Source organism: Talpa europaea, assembly GCF_964194135.1.
Source record: "Talpa europaea genome assembly, chromosome: 11".
Lineage (NCBI taxonomy): Eukaryota > Metazoa > Chordata > Mammalia > Eulipotyphla > Talpidae > Talpa > Talpa europaea.
The window spans coordinates 46,642,393-46,660,947 of NC_140078.1; positions in this window are offsets into that span (position 1 = coordinate 46,642,393).

Sequence of the window (18,555 nt, forward strand, 5' to 3'; positions counted from 1 at the left end):
GCAGCTCAAATATGTTTCTTGGCGACAGAAGTGTGGATTTTGAATCCTAAATCAATCAGATACTTAGTGATTTTTAATCAGTGAGTTCAGTCCATTTATACTTAGAATGATTATTGGTATATGAAAGTCTGCCACTGCTATTTTATCCTTAATTTTTGTGGTTCTATTTCCTTTTTCAATTATTTATGCATGTTCCTCTCTTTAGATTAGATATGAGAGCTCCTTTCAATATTTCTTGGAGGAGGAGGTCTAGTATGTGTTAACTCCTTCAAATTTCTCTTTGTCTACAAAGTTCTTTACTTCTCAGTTGCATCTAAAGAAGAGCCTTGCAGGACAGATTATTCTAGCCTAACAGTTTTTATCTTCAAATATTTGGATCACATCACTCCTATCTCTCCTTCCCCAGAGTGTTTCTTCAGAGATGTTCAATTTTAACCTGATTGGGGTTCTCTTACAGGTGAACTGATTGTTCCCCCTTGCTAGCTTTAAATATTTTTTCTTTGGCTTTAACTCCTGAAAGTTGCAAAGTTGCAGTAATATATGTCATGTCACCATGGGGTTCTTTTAGCTTCCTAGACTTGTATATTCAATGACTTCTCTGGGTTTGGAATGTTTTTCTTTGTGATTTTAAAACACATTTTATTTTCTCCTCTCTCTCCCTTCTCTTGTATGCCCACTATTGTTTTTGTTTGTTTGTTTGTTTGTTTTTTAATTTTTATGTATTTTGTGTAGAAGAACTGGGGTGTAGGCCAGAGGTGCTATCTCTGGTGAGACAGAGTGGGGAGCAGAACAGGCACATCTACTGAAGCACAATGCTAAGGTCAACAGCAGGCAAGATAGGAGATATCCACTGCACCATGTGAATTAGTACTCTGGCTGGGGATGAAACTCAGGCCACAGCCATGACAGTGCTGAACCTTAATCCTTATGCCACCAGGGAAGACCCCTTATATTCATTCACAATGTTTATTTTATTTTATCATTTTATCATTTATTTTATCTCTGTTCAATTTTATTTTCTCATTTCATTCATTTATTTTTCTGATTTTTCTACCATTTCTTTGAAATTCTTTATTATGGCAATTTTTAATGCTGATAAGAAGAACAGATATTCCATGTTTTTATGATTGGGTACTGGAGATTTCTTCTCATTCTATGGTCCAGTATTACCCTGGGGACTCACGTTGCCATTTGCTATGCTTTTCTGCTTTTTTTTGTTATGTTTTGCTTTCAAGGCCCCCCTCTTATAGTGTGGCTTCTGCAGGGCATGTTTCCGCATACCCATTGGACAAGTAGTGATCTTCCTAGGGTATCACAGGATGAAACTGCTGCTTAGGGTACTGTTTCCTTGAGGGATTTTTGGCAGCTTCCTTGGTATCCTCAGGAGCTGCTACAGTTTATGCACTAGGCATAGTCCCTCCTACCCACATTGGACCAGACATGGTCTTAACTGGTGCTGTGTGTACCTCTGACTACTGACTTGGTATCTTTGGCAGTTGCAAATAATAACAAAAAATAAAGTATTAAATTTGTTTTTATTTTTTAAAGCAAGGATAAAAAGTAGCTCAACATAATGGCAAGGTTTTTATAGCCTGTCTAAGAGTTGAGCATCAAACAGCAGTCTCAAAAATCTTTCCTTAATATTTTGTTCTATTTGATCAGAAACTACAGTGCAGGGCTTAGTGATATTTTCTGGTCAATTTAGAATGCACACATCTGAAGTCCAGCTCTTCATTTACAGTAGAGCAGAATGTGGATTTCAATCAGATAAGGCAACATCCTGGCTTGAATTTCTTCAGAATTTGAAACTACATGATTGCAAGTGCTCTGTGATTTTTAATAGTTAGATAAAAATAATCATTTCTAGAAGTTATTTTTCTTTATGCATTAAGCACAAATCAGAATAATTTATATGATGTCTGTCAGTTCTTATTAAATATTTCTACTAGAATTAATAGCATATCCATGAAAAAAGAAAACCTGAGCTGTTGCTACAGCATGTAAGTAGCACATTCCCTGAGTAGCATTTCATGGACAGTATTAATTAGCCACTTAACGAGTATTGAAGTCCAAGTAAGATTTATAATTAAGCTTTCCTTAATTAATTGGATTCACAAAATATTTTTACTCAATAAAAAGTAATCACAAAGCTTAAGCAATAATTAAAACTTTAAGATCACATCACATTTTGAAAATAATGAAACAAATGAACCCCATCAATCAGTCAACAAAATTTGAATTTGAAAAAGTGCTAATGGACTTTCTAGTTATTTTCTGCATCTACTGATTGACAGACATTCCTGAAATTTGAAAGCTACTCTGATTACAGATACTCTGAGAATAAAACAAGAAATTCAATATGTAGGGTCACACAGATTTGCAACAGAAAAAGATAAAAATCTAAACTTTCTTACCTCCCCTCTTGGTATTCCCAAACTAATATCTACACAGCAGTGGTCTTCTTGAAGAAGCCTCTGTAGCTTTTACTCAGGTTGCATTGCAAAAAGATGTCTCTGTCAGTTCTTCCTTTCAACACCTCCTTTGCTCTTTTCCAACATCTATGTCGTTAGCAGCTATGACAGTTCCTTGGAGGGCAGAGTGACCCCTGGAAAGATAAAGTCAGAGTTAATTCACAACCGTGAAAAACGGGATGGGAAGGGTTTCGAGGGAGAAAGCTCAGTGATCTGACATTATAAAAAGTAAGGTGTTCAGAATCTACTGAATCATTTCCAATCTGGGCACTCAAGTTCTGGTATTCAGCCAGAGTCACTGTTTCTCCTCTTACAGAAAGGAAATGTACACATGTTCAAAAGACAGAAAACTAGAGCTATGTTTCATTTTTATGAATCAGGAAATCACACCAAACTTACATGCTAAATGTAAAAAGACTATATCAAGAATATATCATAAGTAATCAATTTGTCTAAGCATTTTTAGTGAACATATCACTTAATAAAGTGGGTTGTATATAAAAGTACCCAAATGTGATAATTATAAAGTATATGTTAGATTATATGAAAGAAATATAGCATGCACTTTGCACAATGGCTTGTGCAATATAATTTGTAAGTATTTTTCAGCTGAATATAAATTTTCAAGTCTAATTTACTTATTCTAAATCTGAGATAATTTTCAGTCTTCCTTATGATTTTCAATCTGGTACATTTTGACTTTTACAAGTAAATTTCAATTTCCCTGTATGCTGCAATATGTTAGCATTTCACTTTATTTTTTTCTATGCTAGCATTTTAATAATTAAATAGACATAGACCACTGAGCTTGTGTTCTACTAACTGATTTCCTAGCTTTGTCAGTGTGATATTGAATGTGATATATTATCAATGGGGAAACTGGGTAAAGTTTACAAAGGAACTCTCTGGACTTATTTTGCAATCTCATGTGAGTCTTAACTTATTTTAGAATAAAAAAAGTATTGAAAATTAAGTAAAATATCCATTGTTAGCCCCCAGCTCCTTCTTCTGGAAGATATATATATATATATATATATATATATATATTCAACAACACAACATAAATTATGAGAAAACATAGCTAGATACTCAGGAGTTTATATTATAAATGTCTTACATAAGATTACAAAGAGTATATTATGGAGATGAAAATAAGAATAGTGATCACTTATAGAGTAATTGATGACTGGAATGGGGTTTGAAATGCTGAAAGTACTTATCTGGGAGAAGTTAAAACAGGTGTGTTCATTTTGTAAACATTCACCAAATTTTGTACTTCCTGTTTGATGGTTATCTTCATCTTATCCACTGGAAGATATGTTTCATGACCATTCAGCCTGACTGGTACTCAGAGGTTTTTCCTTACTTTAATAGGAAGTGTGACACTTTATTCCTTCCTATTCCAAGATCCATCCTAAAGTTACTCACATCAGCACTCTGATCCTGTCTTCATTAAGATGATTTGTGAAAAGTTAAAAATACACCCAGGATCTCATCCCTAGAATTTCTGATCTCAGAGCTTTGGGGTGCCCTGATGTGCAAACATGTTTAAATATCAAATAATTCTAGTGGGTGGAAGACAACTGACCAAGGTGAGTTCTTGTTGGCTTACTCTGCATTCAGAAATGTGCCCCAAACCATCCTCCAACTGACAACTCCAAAAAATAGCATCTATATTGCAGAAAAATAATCCTGGTGGCCAAAACATATAGTAGAATTTTTCAGAGATATAGCATACTTATCAAAAAAAAAAAAAATGCTGTCCTGGGTCACATGACTGTTATGACCAGCTAATGCCCAGGGTACAGACAAGCAATTCCAATCCCAGGATGGAGAGAAAACAGGTAAGGGCTTTCCTAAACTCACCATATTTAATTGTTTTTTGGCTATAACTCAGTTTCTATTGAAGTGAATGATACTCAGTAGATAATGAGCAGCCAATAGCAGGACAGAAGTAACTGCAGGGAAGGCAAGGAGAACAAAGAAGTGAGCATACTCATTTGAACTCACACCAGCCTCAGGGGCTGGTCATGGACACATTGTTTCATCAGGGAAGGAAGGAAAGTGATGGTCCATCCCAGACACAGAGGTTTTTTTCTTCAGGTCCAAGATTCAACTATGACAAGTATAAATATTTCCTGGTGGAAGAACCACAAGGGCTTCATCTAAGGGGAGAATCAAATACTGTCCAAAAGTTAACAATGATGAGAGAAAATAAATTTAATTATGATTTTTTTTTTTAGATTTACTTATTTATACATACAAGAGCTGGGTACAGGCCAGAGATGCAGGGGTGAGAGGACTCACCAGAGACAGAGTGGGGAACAGAACAGGCAGACTGACAGAAATACACTGCTGAAGGGAGCAGCAGACGAGACAGGAGAGGTCTGCTGTACCATGTGTGTTACTCCCTGACTGGCTGGGGATCAAACTCATGCTGCAGAGGCTGTGGATTGCCTCATAGTGCAGTGCTTAACCACTTGCGCCACCAGGGAGGCCCAATTATGATTAAAAAATATTTCCTGCATGAAGGATCATATAGTGTAGCAGAGAAGAGAAACATAAATACAATAAAATGACACTAATGGTTCTGATATAGAAAGGCAGGCACTCTGAGAAGGCACCAAGCCTGATCTGAAAAGGTGACAGGAGGAATTCAGCCAAGTAAGACGGGAATTCAGGCAAGTAAGAGAGGGTGACAGTCAATACATAAGGGAATGGCACGCAACTAATGCCTAAATTAAATTAAATTTCTGATATGTAACTTTCACAATGATAAAGAACAAAAATTTTTGACTGTAACTATGGGTAAAAAAGACATGATTCAAAAATGTAGTTTAACTGATACTCTATGAAGCCTTCTCTTCTAAAACTACATTCTTTTTTTAAAGATTTATTTATTCATGCGTACAAGAACTGGGGTGTAAGCCAGAGGTTCAGGGGGTGTGAGAAGATTCACCAGAGAGAGTGGGGAGCAGAACAGGCAGATATACAGAAATACACTGCTGAGGGGATCAGCGGGCAAGACAAGAGAGGTCTGCTGTGCTATGTGGGTGGCTCCCTGGCCAGCTGGGGATTAAAGTCATGCTGCACTGATTGATGATAGTTTGATAGTGCTGTCTTTAATCCCTGTGCCACCAGGGAGGCCCCTACAAATACATTCTTGGTGCTATGGGATATGAAACCACATGAAACCTGCCAGAGGGGATTCTACTTTATAGATTTTAAAATAGATTAAACTAGTGAGGGATAAATAATTTTTCAATCGAATATATACACATATAGGTATAGTCCGTACAGAATTTCCTTCACCAATGTACCCGTGCACCATCACCACAGTCCTCTGTGCTCCTCCCTCCCTCCCTCTGGATGTCTCTGATTTATAATTGTCTGGTTTTGTTTGGTTGTGTTTTGTACTGTTGCTGTTTTTTTTTTTTAACTTGGCTGAATTTCTTAAACAAACAATATGAAAGTAAAGAGCCAAAGTAAAGAAAGACCTTAGCAAAAACTGTAAAATGGTTTTTATTTGTTAAAAATTGCTCGACCCACTTTTCCACAAACAACTTTTTGTTGTTCATTTCTCTCCAGGTAAGAAAACTGCTGTTTATAATTAGAGGTAAAAACACATTCTCACCAAACTCATGGATATAAAGATTCCTGGCGAGTTTTCCACTTGGATCTAAATGACCATTACTTCTTTGACACCATCCTTAGAGCAGACAGTTGCTTTATATTTTTCACTTAAAGAATACCTATCTAGGGCCTCCCTGGTGGCGCAAAGGGATAAACTCTGCACTATGAAGCTATACGTAGCCTCTACAGCACGAGTCCAATCCCCACCTGGCCAGGGAGAAACCCACATGGCAAAGCAGATCTCTCCTGTCTCACCTGCTGCTCCCCTCAGCAGTGTATTTCAGTTAGTCTGCCTGTTCTGTTCCCCACTCTGTCTCTGATAAATCCTCTCACAACTCCCCTGCATCTCTGGCCGGTACCCCAGCTCTTGTATGCATAAATAAATAAATCTTTTTTTTTTTTTTGTTAAAGAATATCTATCTTGAGTCTCTTTTCCTTCCATCTTAATTCATGACTGATGTCCCTGATTACCTATGCCCTACTAGAGGTTCATGCATCCTGGCTAATTTCAGTGTTCTCCTCAAGCTCAGGGTCACTAACTGTGCTTAAAGTTTGCTGTTTAAAGTATAGACACAATTATACAGATTAGTGTGAATAGATACATACAAATCACCAAACTAGACTGTTTCCTCCATTGAATGCATAATGAATGTTTCCATTTTTCACTGCTTTTTTACAAACATGAGGCATGACAACAAAGAGAAAAATGTTCCATTACTGGGGAGTCTCTTAAAGTCTGATTGTGAGGACATGATCCTATCACAACTAAGCAGGATCTGTCCTGACTCATTTGAGATAAGACCAGCATTATATCTTCCAAAAGTAGGAGGGCAGAACCCTTCTAGGTTATAGACTCAGTCCATAAGTCAATCAAACACCTGGAACTCCTGAGGAATCAGGGTTCATGCAAACAGCAAGGAGTTGGGAGAAAACATGTGGTCAGACCTGAAAAAGGAATGCAGGAATGGCAGGAATCCAGAAATAGTGGAGAGAAGAGAGTGCAAACTCTGAAGCCTATTCCCAGAGGTATAAAAGGGAAACTAATGTGGGTGAATGATGTGTTAAAGCTGCAGAGGTCAGGAGTCAGGTCTCAGGGAGGAGGCAAGGGGAAGAAGCATGACTAGAAGTTATAAGCAGGATACATCAGCAGAGTTGGACCTAGTTTGGTTTAAATGCCTACTGGGGATAATGATTCCCCATGACTTGCTAATGTAAAAGGCATAATGGAGAGAGTTTTCTTGTGAGAGACATTTCCCTAACCTGGAGAAATGTTCCTTGTCCACAGAATCCAATATTAGGACAAACCTTTGCTCCAACACTTTGAAAGTAGTAAAACTCAATATCTTCCAGGGGTGACAGGAAAGAGGAGAGAATTGCCCCCAATAATGCAGACATGTTGTGGTCTGAGAGTGTAGTTAGTTTTAACCATTCCTACCCTGTAACACTGGATCCCACAGAGCTATGATACTACAGCATTTGACCCCAAAGAGAGAAATGTCTAATCTCTACTCCTGCCACAACACTCATTTTATGCACACATTTATTCTTCTAACCATCAATCAGTGATTCATCAGCAAAGAGCAATACAGCAGTGAGCATGGAGGTGGCATCTGCCCTCACTGAGGAAGTAGCAGAAACTGCATATCTTTTGTGAGTTGTTGCTAGTCTGGGCATGGCTCTTATACTGGCATAGCTGTTGATAATTAAAGTCAAATTCTCTTTCTGGAGACTAAAGATGATGGGTACTAGTACATTTCTTTTTAATTCCCATTGGAAAAGCAACAGACTAGGCATGAGACAACATGCTCTGTTTCCAGGGTTCCACCGATAGGGAAGCTGGAACCCATTGACCTGAGCTTTAGAGATGATGGCCAGGAGTCAAGGCATGATGGTCATCAGCATGGTGCAGAGGCCAAAGATGAAGTTCAAGGAGATGTAGGCTATGAAAGCAACATCTGAACTGGAAAAGATCCTGGACATCAAGTACATCCGTGGAAGAGTCACATATCTGAAAGGAAGGTCAAAATTCATGTTAATTTTACAATAAGATTTACTTGTGTAAAGATGAAATTACAGATGTGGATTCGTGGACCTGTTCATTTGCCCTGACTTAGTGAACAAAAACATACTTAACTGTATAAATTCCCCAGAATTTTCTAGACAAAGCATATATTCTGGGTTTTCAGAGGAGGCCATGTTATCATGGAAAGCACAAGGGCCAGGGTCATACCTTGGGCCAACTGTTGGCTTGGCCAATTCTGTGATCTGAGAAACTGAGTCATTGTCCCCTGTGCCTAATCCCACAAAGGGACATACCTGATTCATTCCTTTGTTCCCATTCTCCTCAGGAAAGCAGGAGTAATATGCAGTCATTGTTGCAAGAATTAAAAAAAATATTAAGAATATGGAAAGTTGGAGGAATCTATGTAGAAATAAAGCAAGCAAATACAACCAAAAGTTTCCTTTTCAGAGTCCACTCTATGCAGAGTCTTGAGCCATATGCATCCATCTGTTCCCTAATTCCTCTCATTCTCCAACAACCATTTTACAAACAGGGTAAATTGATTAAAAAGACTGTGGATGTTCCAGAGCTTAGAATAGATGAAGCTGAAAATGGGATTAGTTTCCAAATAGTCTCAAAGTTGGGGAGTAAGAAGTGTTACCTTCGATGCAGCCCCAGAAGTTTCAGATTCTTGAAGGAATCACCTCTGAGCTAGTTCAATGTGTTTTGTAGGGTAAATAATTATTTGGCTTTTCTGCCCTCCCTCCACTAGGATTGATGATGGATCTGCAGTCCTGAATGCATGCCTGATGGTAGGCACCTGGAGAAGGGTGTCTGATTATGTAGGTGGGTTCACCTGGGCTCAGACAGGGCTTATAAGGGCACTGTTGCAGAACGGAACTACCAAGAGCAGAACCACAAGAAGGAGAACAAGTGAGAGAATGGAAGCAGTGGAGAAGCAGAGGTCATGAGGGAACACGCTAGAGAGCCCAGTAAAGAGTGAAGATTCGCAGAGGGCTAGGAGGCCTGCCAGCTTCTAAGCCCCCGGGCATTCCTGCCTCCCATGTACCTGGTAAAACCCCAATAAAAGCCTGAAAAAGCCACCGAGGGCTCCAGGACTCCTTTACCAGTCTTCTTGGGTCATAGAGATCCTGCCCTGTATCTTCCTGCCATAATGGGGCCACAGTGGCTGCTGCTCACTACCACCTGCTCTGAAGTTTCTTTCTGCCCTGAGAGTATTACCCCTGTCCCACTGGGCCATAGAAACATTGGTGCTGTGGGATCCAGATCCTCATCCCCTCCAACAAGCTCTGCCAAAAAATTGCTGACAGGAACCTATAGCTCATTGGGAAAGGTGAGGTTGTTCACTCCAAACCCTGGCTTTCCGAATGAAGACTGCTGGGGCTAGGGCCAGAGGAGTGCTACCATGTGGACTTAAAAAAGTGGCTGGCCAATCATTTTTCTCCACATGGTGTCCTGAGCTCCCAATTCCATTAGGCTCCCACTTCTGCAGACAGACAGCTTCATTTCCACCTGCAGCTCCTGGTACACTCTGGTCTCTGTTCAGCTAAAGCTATCTGGGTAGGACAGGTTACAGCTGATCATGTGCCAACCTATATATTTCTCTCTCTCTAAGCTCCCACTTTTCTTGCTCTCTATGTAAATAAATCCTTTTATTGTAGTTTCTTTCTGTGTGTATTGCACTCTTAAGTGTGTGTTATAGACTCACCAACTACATCATCCGTGATCAACCATACCCAAAGTTTGCCCTGTTTCACAATGACATCAAGATCTAAGGAAACACCCATCACATAAATGAAGACATATCTTCTTCTTTCTGTGTCTATATATTAGAGTAAGTTTCATTCATGGCCAGCTTCCTTCAGTTCTTTCCTGACATATTACCATAGCACAACATTGAAAGAAGCAGCACTTTATTATGACTCCAAATATTAGTAGAAGCTGCACTCACTTTAAATCACAGGCTTTCTCATAGTACTCCTGTACTTTCTCATAGCACTCCTTGAGTGCTCTCCACACGCTCAAGGTAAACTTGTCACTGCTTACTTAGAGTAACTTACTGGTTTCACTGAAATACTTCAGTGTCTCCTAAATGCTCAGGATTTTCTTAATTTGTTAACTAGTTCTGAAAAATATGAGATACTAAGCTCTCACGAAAACTGTTAGTACAGTTAGTACAGTTCCCTTTCTATATAATATCTATAATAATAGCCAAATGTATCTCTGTGTCAATAGGTACATTCTTAACTCTCAGACAATATAATACATATGAATATTATACAAAAACTTATATAGCATCTTGGAAACTTCTCTCTACAACATTCTGCCTTATCATGTAGACATTAAAAAAGTTACAGTGTGCATGGTAATAGTTTTAAAATAATTGTTCTTAAACAGTTGGACTGAATAATTAAATTTTCTTTTAAAAAGTATGCTAAATAAATTACCAAAGAGATAAATCATGACTTCTAGGTGCTTTAAGTTGTCAACAGCTATGTGTGAAAGAAACTTCTATAGAGAAGACTCACACCCCCTTCCAACATGTTCTTATAAACCACACACCCACTCCTTCTCCTTTACTGTTCCTTTGGGGGAGTAGAGGGCTTATAGATCAAGGTTACTGTCCTTATATAAATACCTTGACAAGTAAATGAAACAATAGTGCTCATATTATATTTTTATTGTACTAACTAGAAAATTAGTAGCACTTTATGAGTCATGGGGGGGAGCTATAATTGCTGTAAACTTCTTTCTAGGGGACAACTAAAAATCTAACTTAAGACTATAAACCCAAAGTCTGTATTCTGGAACAAAACATAAGTAGCCTTTTCTTTTCCATGTGCTAATCCTAGGAATAGATGAAGATAATCATTTGAATCTCCTTAAACCTCCTATCAAATAAACTATGTTTTCTCAGTTTTTTATAAGATACGGTATCCAACACTGTTACAATTTGCTTTGTGCAGACTCTACCCATAACATGGTGGAATAAATAGACTGGAATCACCCTCTCTCTTGAAAACAATGAGAAAGACTGACATGTGTTCCTAGGAAAATCCAGATGCTTCCAACCAGCTATACAGCCCCAGACCATTCTCAGAGAGTTCAACAAATAAGGTTGGTGGCTGCTGAGGCAAAATAATAGGAGGAGATAAAGGGGACCATGTCTGGGCTGAGGGTAGACTTCCATTCCAAGGAAAACATAGGACATTGTGAAATTCCTTGGAGGAATTTTCCTCACACAAGTGTGGGCCTGGACCCAACACAGGACAGTGGGAACTCAGCTAACTATGACCATGGAAACAGAGAAACCAAAAAACATGTTCACTAAAATCTTCCATCCCTCCCTCATGGCAAAAAAAAAAAAAAAGAAAAGAAAGCCAGGTAGAGCCACGCCAGAGTCCACAAAATGCTCTACACCAGAAAGCAGGACTTTAGAGCAAACTCACAAATCCTCTGGGGAGCAAACCAAGGGTGCCTCAACTTCCCAGTCCTGGAAAAGAAACAGCTGAGCAAGGGTGGAGCAGCCACAGCCTTTTTGTGCAGCCATAGCGTTATGTAGACACATGGCCCATTACACACATATAGTGCAGCCTTTGAGACAAGAGCAAATTATTCCGAGTGTGTGCCTAGAGATCTGTATAGTGCCCTTCACACTGGGACACCCAAGCTTCATAGATCACAACACTCAGAAGGAAGGAACAGTGGGGAGGTGGGGAGTGAAACTAACCTAAGAACAGAATACAGCTTACCACAGAACATACTAAGGGGCAGAGGTGACTAATGTCACTCCTGAAACCCAGGTCAAGTATTAAAGCTCCAGACACCCCTCCTATGTTTACCCCACATGAAGGTAAACTAAGAAAAGGATGAAGATAAACCCCCAGTACCCCAACCACATATACACGCACAAATAACTATAAGGCAATGCACATGCTTAGGAAGCAAGGAACATCTCAACACAATATGGAAAAACAAAATGAGAAGGAAAGAATTCCTGGGACAAATATAAAAGAGCAAATAGAGAAAGTGTTGGACAACAATTTCAAAACACAAAAATATTAAAAAGGTTAAATAAAATATTGGAAGGTCAGTCAAAGGCAGATATAAGATCTCAGAAAGGAGATTTAGAAATAGAGTGCTTCAATAAAGAGATTGAATATGTGAAAAGATTAAAAAAAATGATTCTGAATGAAATGCAGACAAACTTAGAAAGTGCATTAAATAGAATAAAAATGGCAGAAGAAACAATTTCAGCAGTAGAAGACTCAAATGAGCAAATTACTCATGTAGAAGAAGAGTGAGTCAAGACAAAGGAAAATTAATGAAACTCTATGAGAAATATTAGGCTCAATTAGAAGAGGAAACCTATGAATGAGCAGACTCCCAGAAGGGGAACAAAAAGAAATTGGAGTAGAAGCCTTATTAAAAAAAAAAAAAAAAAAAAAGACAAATGAGAGCTTCCTAAACCTACAGAACAAATTAAGTATGGAAGTTTAGCAACTACCCAGACACATCATTGTCACACTATCAAAAATCAAAGACAAAAAATACTTGAGGGAAACAAGGGAACAAATACACTTATAAGGATTCCCAAATTAAGATATCCCTCAGATTTCAATCCAAACACTCTCCAGGCAAGAAGAGGGTGGAAGGAAGTATCACAATCCTATACAAAACAAGAATTGTTAGCTAACCAGTCTCTATACTACACAATTACCTATTAAGTATGATGTTTTCTCATACAAACAAAACTAATGGAGTTTGTCATCACCAGACCCACTCTTCAAGTAATACTGAAAGGAGTTCTTCTATCAGAAAAGAAAAAGTGAAGCGAAAACTCCTTAGCAAAATGGCAAGAACAATATAATACAAGTACCAAGAACAAGAATACTATGAGTTAACAACATCAAGTATGAAGTATGGGGTGGGGGGTGGGATAAATCTGTGGAACTAATAAAGTTAGTTGTCAGAGAGCAGACACCAGCTCATAAAGGAACTAAAAAATAAGAGTTCAAGTAAAAGCCCCATGGCAGCCATCAACAAAACATCCAGAATAGACAGATGAAGAAGAAAAGAAATTGATTGAAATGCTAAGGAAAGCCATTCAGAGAAAATAAAGAGAAACAAAGAGAAAAAGAAACAACAGAAAAATAAAGCAATCAAAGATTAAAAACAAAATAACTGAAAATAAAGAGTTTATATAAATAATCATCCTAAAAATGAATGGTCTGAGTTTACCAATAAGAAACCTATTCACAGGCTAACAATGTAGATTAAAAAAAAAAATCCAGTCATTAATACTTTCATTACAAGAGACACATTTAAAATCAAGAGACAAACAAAAAACAAACAAACAAACAAATAAAATAACAGGATGGAATAAGATCACACATCCCAATAACTCAGAGAGAATCAGAAACTGATATGCTTATATCCAATAAACTAGATTTTCAACAAGAAAAACATAATCAAGAACAAAGTTAGGCATGGTATAATGATCAAGAGAACAACTCACTAAGAAGATATAACTTTTACTAATATTTATACCATTGTTGGAGATTTCATCATACCACTGACACCAAGGGATAGGTCATCCAGATAGAAAATTAATACAGAAATGATGTCTTAATTGTAGTATTAGATTAGATGGATTTATTGGACATTTATACTTTTCCACCTAAAAAGCTATGAATACATTTTCTTCTCCAATGTACAAAGGGTATTTTCAATATTGGGACATAAAACAAGTCTGAGAAAATATACAAAAATAGAAATAACATCACACATCTTCACAAACCATAATACTATAAGCTAGAAATTAAAACATTAAAGGAATACTGGAACAAACCATAATATGTGGAGACTAAATAAAATGTTTTCGAAGAACTTTCAGGTCAGCAACAACAAAAAAAAAGAAGAGATTAAAAAAATATCTACAACAATGGAGAAACAGGCTACCAGGCACTGTGGGAGGCTTTAAAGCAGCACTGTGTGAGAAATTCATTGCAATACAGGCCCACATAAAAAAACAACAACAACAAAAAAATATTAATTTAACAATCTAACTCTGCTATTAAAGAAACTAGAAAAAGGGCAACAAAATCATCCAAAAACCAGTAAAAGTCTAAAAATTAGAGCAGAAATAAATAGAAAACAAAATGTCAAAAAAAAAAATCCAGTGAAACCAATAATTGATTCTTTGAACAAATGAACAAAATTGACAGGCCATTATCTATGTTCACAAAGAAAAGAATACTGAAATTAGTGGAATCACAAAGGAAAGACGTGAAATTATAACAAATATTGAAGAAATCCACAGGATTATTGGAACCTATATAAAAGTCTCTATGCAAACATATTGGACAACCTAGAAGAAATGGATAAATTCTTAGATTCAATCGACCTCCCAAGATTGAACCAGGATGAGATTTAGTTTACAGTCCAATCAAAAATATGGAAATTTAAAGACTAATAAAAAGCCTCCCTAAGAACAAAAGCCCAAGGCCAGATGGTTTCACCAATGAGTTCTACCAAACCTATAAAGAAGATCTAATACTTACCCTACTCACACTCTTCGTAAGTATTGAAGAAGGAGGATATATCCCCAATACATTTTATGAGGCCAAGATTACCCTCACCCAAAACCAAAGATGGTACAAAATAGCAAAGTATAGATCAATATCTCTAATGAGTGTGATGTAAAAATTCTCAACAAAATCCTTGCAAATCAAATACAACAAATATCAAAAGAATCATCCATCATGATCAAATAGGCTTGACAAACTCACAGCCAATTGTGGAACCAAGCTTAGCTGAGGTTTTGCCATTTTGTATATCCTCCACCTTGATATGTTAGTCCTTGTCCAGCCACATTCCGGAGATAGTTTCAGCAGTCACAACCCTCACTCCACTCAGTGATGAAAAAGCCGACCAACCCAGCCGCCAGTGAGGGCAGTCCTATCCATAAATGGGGCAGTATCTCTAACCGTCCAATCAGTTTGAAACTGTAACCACATGCGCCAAAATGCCTTTGTAGTAGCCAATGAGTAATTGCCAGCTTCTTTCAAAATTCATGCCACTTGTGACCCTATAATAGACCCCTGCTTCCTCTGTTCGGGGCTCTCACTATTTGCCACTGCGTTGGTAGGTGCCGTGCACCTGGACTTGAGCCCATAATAAACTCCCTTTTGCATTTGCATCAGCTGTCTTTGGATTCTTGGAGGCTATGCTCGCTGAATCTGCTGATCTTGGGCACAACACCAGTAACATACTCAGTGGTGACAAACTGAAAACATTTCTGCTAGGATCAGGAACAAGACAGGGATGTCCACTAGCACTGCTGTTATTCAATATAGTCCTGGAAGTACTACTTGAAGCAACAAGGCAAGAAAAAAACAGGAAAGGAATTCAAATTGGAAGAGAAAAATTGAAATTGTCTCTAGTCACAGATGACATCTTAATATACTTCGAGAAACCAAAAGACTCTACAAAAAACTTCTAGAAATTATAAATAAACACAGTAAGGTGGGAGGATATAAAATCAACATGCAAAAATCAGTGTCATTTCTATATGCAAACAATATATCAGGAAAAAAGGGAAATAAAGAATACAGTTGCATTTTACAATCATGTCAAAAGAATTAAATATTTGGGAATAAACTTAACAAAGAAGGTGAAGGATCTATACAATGAAAACTATGAAACTGTATTAAAGGAAATAAGTCACAAAGAAATGGAAAGATATCCCATGCTCATGGGTAGGAAGAATTAACATCATTAAAATGGCCATATTAACCAAAGCGATTTACAGATTTAATACAATACATATTAAAACACCAATGACACATTTTAAGGAAATAGAATAAAGAATTATCAAATTTATGTGGTGCCACAAAAGGCCCTGAATAGTTAAAACAATATTGAAAGAAAAGAAGAAAAATGGAGGCATCCCACTTCCTGATTTCAAACTACATTACACAGCAACAATAGTTTGGTACCGGCACAAAAACTGAAACTCATACCAATGGAACAGAATTTAAAGCCCAGGGAGGCAAAGGAACTCAATTGACACTTCTCTAAAGAATACATTCAGATAGCCTAAAAACTTATGAAAAAATATTCAACATTACTTATTATAAGATATATGCAAATCCAAACCACACTGAGATACCACTCAAAACTTTGAGCATGGCCCATATTAAAAAGAATGAAATTAGGGCCTCCCTGGTGGCACAGGCTGTTGAGTGATGCACTGTGAGACTGCCCGCAGCCTATGCAGCACAGGTTCGATCTCAGTTGGCCTGCAAGAATCTCACATGGCAAAGCAGACCTCTCCTGTCTCCCCGCTGCTCCCCTCAACAGTGTATTTCAGTCAGTCTGCCTGTTCTGTTCCCCGCTCTGTCTCTGGTAAATCCTCTCACCCTCCTGCTCATCTAGCCTATACCCCGGTTCTTGTATTAAATAAATAAATAAATAAATCTTACAATAAACAAGCAAATAAATAAAAAGAATGGAATTAACAAATGCCAGTGAGGATGTGGTGAAAAAGTAATTCTCATCTACTGTTGGTGGGAACAAGCTGGTACAGCCCCTGTGGAAAACCAATGAATGGTGAAAAACTCTCCCCCCACCTGCCTTTTTCCAGAGTTCCTGCTGTTCAAATTAAAATGCAGCCAGGCAGGGGGCTTCTCACCAGGACAAAAGTCTTGGCATGAGGATATCTGCTGAAAACAGCAGGCAGATATTATGGCCAGATTACCATAACCTGCTAGACTACCTTTACAGGGAGTTAAGTGTAAAGAGGAACTAGAGATAGGATATTTTTGATCAGCAGCAACAATGTAGCCCTCCAGGCAACAGTCCCTATCCACTCCCCCACTATTTTGTGCCAGACAATTATGCATCTCCAGCCCACTTGGCCAGCAGGTACATTGCACATCCCTCCACACATTCCTCATGGACTTGCCCACCTTCCCTGAATCTGATACACAATAAATGTAAGACTGGCCCAAGGAAATAGGCCCTGTTCCTCCAGAGGTGCAAACCACTTTATGTCTCTCTCTTTGTGCTTTGACTTTGAGTTATCTTTCCTCTGTCAGTGCTGCTCCCAATGCTGCCGCCCCACAAAGCAACAGAAAATGGTATGAAGATTTCTCAAGAAATAAAAATGGAAATTCTGTTTGATCTAGAAACACCACTATTAGGTATTTATCCAAATAACATGAAAAATCTAATATGAAAAGATCTATCTACACCTATATACATAGCAGCATTGTTTATAATTGCCAAATCATGGCACCAAACAAATTGCCCTTCAACAGATGAATGAATAGAGCAACTGTGGAGCATATATTCGATGAAAGATTACACAGCTGTGAAGAAAGATGAAAACAGTGGGATTTGGGACAAAATAGATGGACCGTGGGGTAATTATTTTGAGTGAAATTTTTATAGGGCAGGGAGAGGGGAAGTCCAAGGAAACCTGGAACCTCCCCTTTCCTTGGGACCACCCTGTTACAATATCAGTCAAAAAGTAAAAGACAAAGTTCATATGGCTTCATTCATCTGCAGCGCATAAATACTGCCCACCCAAAAAAAATTCGATGAAAGCAATAGAAGAGTAAATATTTGAACTCAACAAAAATAATGGTTACCAGAGGGAATAGAGGAAAGGGTAGAAAGTTAGGGGGACAGAGGTAGATGGGGTATGGGTATGAATGTTTTGCTTGAGGGGAAATGAATACATTAATTAATTTAGTTTAGAAAATAAATAAAACAAAATATCCAGAATCATTATAAAAACAAACAAACAAAAAAGTCAACATGGTGCTTAGGGATGTTTGGGTAGCAGCACATCACCCAGTATCTGTTATAGTCAGTACAAAGAACAGTGAGAATGTGGCAGTGTGGCAGCCTCACTGTCCTGGATGGCATTTTTGTTCTGTTCTCTCAGGAGACTTTATTCACTTATCCATTTTCCAATTTCCTCAGAATCTGAACTGTTAAGTGACCCCATTTAGAGTCATTAGGAATCAGCTCTTTCTGGGATTCAGCCTTCCTGAGATTGTTTTTGGGCTCCCCGTACCACAGGTCATTGTGAGGAAGGGGAGTGAGCAGAGGTTCTTGTCAGGTGCGATCCTTGGGATCAGAAGTCCCACAGGGTCTCACAGTTGTGTGCAACACTGGGCTCTCATGAAGGAAGAATGACAGTTTAAATCTGAACTCATCGTGGCCCATTAGATGTCAACATGTGATTCTGACCTGTCTCCTTTCGACTCCACTTCACTGGAATTAGCCTGACCTCCAATATATCTGAGTTTTCTCAACAGCAGCTCTCAGTCCCTCATCTAAGGTGTGGGAGGACTATTGATATATGAACGGTACTTGAACAGACCAGGGAGTATCCTGAAATTCTTTGAAAAATGC